Raw genomic sequence first — 4,869 nt, 5'->3', positions numbered from 1 at the left:
GACAAAGCTCACAAAGAGCTGAAGCGCTAAAGAATGAAAATAATAAAGTATTGAAATATGAAAAAAAAAAAAATGTTGCACTGGTGGCAYCCTTTGAAGATTGCGGCTAAACTCGAAATATCAAGCGGCATACCCGTAAAGCCGTTTCATCATCTGTCACGATGTCATAGACGTGTTTTCAGGCACCGTTTTCGATTTTTTTTACTATTTGCCTCTACCAAACGACACGTGTGTGTTTTTGAACGATTGACAAATTGAAAATTGTCGTGAACTATTTGTTTTGACAGTAAAATTTGCATGCAATATTGTATGCAGGCTAGTCCCACTTATGCCCATAGTTCTCTAAATTGCATGATAGTTCATATGACGACCGTGCGTTCTCAGTTTGCGCTTAGCATCAATAGTTTCCCGAGCAACAACCGATTTTGGTCAACCCTTAAGAAATTCATTTTTGAGTGATATACAACCTTAACATCGATAAGCACTGSTCCTTGATGGAGCTTCTTCGCCCAAAATGCAATTAAGTTCATCAATGCACTGTTACTGAGTTAACATAAATCAAAAGTTGTAAAAAAAGTCCTCGCGTGAACATGAGCGCCACTTAATTCTAGTTTTTGGCGGAGATGAATATTTTAAGTTACTGTAAGCAACACAAACAGCGCTCAGAGGTGAAATCATGTTRAGTATGTATAAAATCAAAAATTTCGAACTTTCTGATACAGCTTTGAATTGTCAGATGGTAATACTAGGAACGCGATTTAATTACATTCTTTGGGTGAGTTGAAAATTTTAAGTTACTGTAAGCGAAATAGCGCGTATTTCAAAGCATGCTGAGTATGTATGTATAACATAAAAATTTCGAACTTCTAATACAGCTTTGAATTGTCAGATTGTAAAACCATCGCCAAATCCCGAAACTTAAAATGCAACCTACGTATGACAAGTGCACGAGTATGTAGAATTGGAAATATAAGAAAATGTGGCTATTCGTTTTTGAAAATCTACCCAATTATCAGTTTTAGTCTGCTAATAGATCATAACTAAATCATAAAAAAATGGCAACATTTTTACCAAGTTATTGCTACTAACAAAAGTTGCAAGTTTTTTTAAAAACCGTATTTAGCAGTATTGAAATACGAAATTATTCATTTATTAGTTTATTCGCTTTGAATTTATTATTCAATTTAACGAGAAAGTATGCCGTAAAGTATTTACATAGATATTTTGCCAACATTTCACTCATTTATTCTGATTAATGGATGGAATGTGTTGTGTCGTAAAAAAATTGACTTACATATATTGAATTTGCGTGTGAATTTTGTGGTAAACATGAAGAGGTGAAATACAAATCGCGTAAACATAACTAAAATCCTACATAAACATTTGGCAAAAACAAAAAGAAAACAATGAAAGCTTTCGTCTCGCTTGAAAATTGCGCTGGAAAAAGCGCGCGTTGCGCAAAAACAGAAGTAACCGGAATTATTTTCCATTAAAACTCGCTGATAAATGCAAATCAATTTCGCGTAATTCAAATATTTTCTATAGAAGCGCACAAAGAACGTGTGGATATGTGCGGTTTTTGTCATTAAGCAAATTGATTGCATTGATAATTACAAGCACCCGCTTTCATGGAACGTTACGCATACGCCCGCGCGCACTGTATGCCATTGCATATATGTACATATGTATGTACAAACCAATAAGCATGTAGATTTGTATGCATAAGCGGCAGCATGTGTTCGTTAACATGATAAATCTGCGCGTGTGTATTTGTATATGCTTTCTGTTGGTTTGCACCGATTTGCTGCAATTCGCTGCGATTTCTATTGATGGTGAAACCAGGTCGATTAGTTCAGTTTAGTTGAGGTTTCTACAACATATATGCATATATGTATATTTAATCATATATATATATATATATATATGTTGCCAGCTGTCGTCGTCGCCACATCCCTTGAGTGTAATCAAAATTGCTACGTGTTACACCTGAATTGCGTTTGCGGTCCACATGTTGCATACAATATTATTATGGTGTTTAGCATTTACCGCTGTTTGAGGCATTTGACCGATTTTCGTGTCCCTTTTTTTGCGTTGAGTATTTCAAGTTCTTCTAAGCCAAAATTCTATGAATCTATTAATTTATTTTTTATTATATTTTTAAAGGAAATAAAGAAGTTCTTGGAATCATGAAAATGGTTCAAACCAGCTAATAGTCACACCCATCCACATACATTATGTTCAAAACTACTAAAAGTGGAAAACTAGGATTAAGTAACTAGGCTGATATTCGTGTGAACCAGAATAATCCCACTTGGACCGCTAGAGACGCATGTCCGTTGTGATGCCCAAAGCTCCTTAGGAGGGAATAAAATCTGCAAATCTCCGAGAGCCAGAATAGCGATTACGGCTTTATGTAGTGCCCTCCACCAGACAAATACACCATAAAATAGTATTGCCTTAACAGCGGTTTCATAAAGCCAAAACTCTTGGTAAGAGACCCTACTGCTTCCCAAAAGCGCTTTTACAAGAGTAAAAGACAACAAAAGCCTTTATAATCCTGTACCAACTTTGATATACATCCGGTATTTTATACCTCCAGGTAAATAAAACCAGTTCAGTTTTATTTAAATTAACATCGGAGAAGGAGTGATCGTTAAAAACCCTCCAGTCCGAAATCAAAGGTGCCAGCTCTTTTTAGGCGAGGACTTCCTCTCTGCCTGAAGTTGTAAAATTGGAAGAGTTTCCCTCATTAAAAATACAGAGATTGTCACTACGGATACAACCAAATCAAAAAGTGACTTACTTCTTGCAGGTTGTCTGAGTTCCCCCCTATCTAATGCCTCAAACTGGCGTTTACGTCCGAGCTAATGACCATTTTAGCTTCTCTTTGCCTAGCTTCTACCAGAGCTCTTCTTGGTAATTAAAGAGGTGGTTTCAACTGGTCGGCATGAAGCATGTAGACCAACATCAACCAGAGTTCTCCGGCTACCAAGCGGTGACGACATCCTCATTGCTCAAATGTAGAAAAAAAATATTGAGTCCATATCTGACCGATAAACAAGCTCTGGTTCTACCTGTGTTGTTAGTCGCCAAACCAGAGTGACCGTTCCTACTCAGCCATGACTCCTGAATTAAGACAAAGTTAGCTCTGTCTCTTCCCAGATAAACCAAGAGATTGGCGGACCCTGTATCATGGATATAAATTTTAAGTACCTTCCAGCCAGCCAGAAAGACCTGTGGCGACCAATACCCATTAAATCATGAAACACATCACGTTAGAGGGAATCATCCACTATGAGCTGTTCCAATATGGCCAGACGCTTGAATCAAGCGATCGACCAGAAGCCTTCAGAATTCTCCAACAGGAAGAGTGTAGTGTTCCACCACACACTTCGTTGATGACACGTTAGAAGCTACGGAAGCTCGGTTGGGAGGTTTTATCACATCCACCATATAGCCTGGATATAGCGCCAAGTGATTACCACCTGTTCCTATCCATGGTGAACGCACTTGTTGGTGTAATATTGAAGTCAGAAGAGGCTTGTGAAAAGTGGCTGTCCGAGTTCTTCGCAAATAAGGAGGACGGCTTCTACGAAGGGGGTATTTTGAAGTAGCCGTCTAAATGGGAACAGATTATCGAACGAAGCGGCGCATATTTGAAATAAATCCCATCAGTGCAACACTTTTTATAAAGCATTGCTTAAAAGTGGAAGGATATTTGACAACCTATACATTATTCGAAGTTTATCAGGAGTATAATAATAATTAACTTTCTTAATTTACTAAAATGCCATTGAAGCAACTGAAGGCATCGAACAATAAGCAATAATATGCAATGCTGGTGCAGAACAAAGCTATAAATTAGAGAAGTCGAATTTCGGATGCACACGGTAGAGTCARCAATACGAGAGAATTAAATTAAATTATTGGTAGTTCAACATTTAATAAGTGACTTAAATGACTCGGTTTGATCATTAAGCTTCTTCCAGTTCAGTAAGATCAAGACTGTTCAAGTCAGTAACCACCAAACAATATTCGCAATATTAAGACCACAATTTTCTATGATATATGTATGTCAAGAAGAAGACGAACAAACACGCAATTAACAGCTGTTGCCAGCTATTAAACATCCCAATCCCAACAATGCGAGAATATTGGCCACACAATAAAGACACAAACGAAGAACTTATGAGCACTCATACACATGCAGTGCCCATTATAAATTGGCGCAAAGTAGGCGTTAATATACTGACAATGCAGCAGAACTCACACATTTCATATCGTTCAATATGAGCTTGCTTGGCAAGATATGTGCGTGCCACCTCCTCATAAAGCACATTTCCAGTAAATGTGTAGGTTAAGCTTGATGCTGGTGTGCTCAACAACAGTGCTGCCACACAATTTTTTTTTATACTCTCGCAACAAAGTTGCTAAAGAGAGTATTATAGTTTTGTTCATAGTTTTTGTTCATTCATAACGGTTGTTTGTAAGTCCTAAAACTAAAAGAGTCAGATATAGGGTTATGTATACCAAAGTGATCAGGGTGACGAGTAGAGTTGAAATCCGGATGTCTGTCTGTCCGTCTGTCCACCCGTCCGTGCAAGCTGTAACTTGAGTAAAAATTGAGATATCATGATGAAACTTGGTACACGTATTTAGTGGCCCCACAAGAAGGTTAAGTTCGAAGATGGGCAAAATCGGCAAACTGCCACGCCCACAAAATGGCGAATACCGAAAACCTATAAAGTGTCATAACTAAGCCATAAATAAAGATATTAAAATGAAATTTGGCGCAAAGGATTGCATTAGGGAGGGGCATAATTGGACGTAATTTTTTGGAAAAGTGGGCGTGGCCCCGCCCCCTACTAA

Source organism: Bactrocera latifrons, unplaced genomic scaffold (genome assembly GCF_001853355.1).
Source record: "Bactrocera latifrons isolate USDA-ARS-PBARC rearing strain unplaced genomic scaffold, ASM185335v1 scaffold_621, whole genome shotgun sequence".
NCBI classification, from domain to species: Eukaryota; Metazoa; Arthropoda; class Insecta; order Diptera; family Tephritidae; genus Bactrocera; species Bactrocera latifrons.
The sequence above is the reverse complement of the archived record's forward strand: the minus strand, read 5'-3'. Positions refer to the sequence as shown.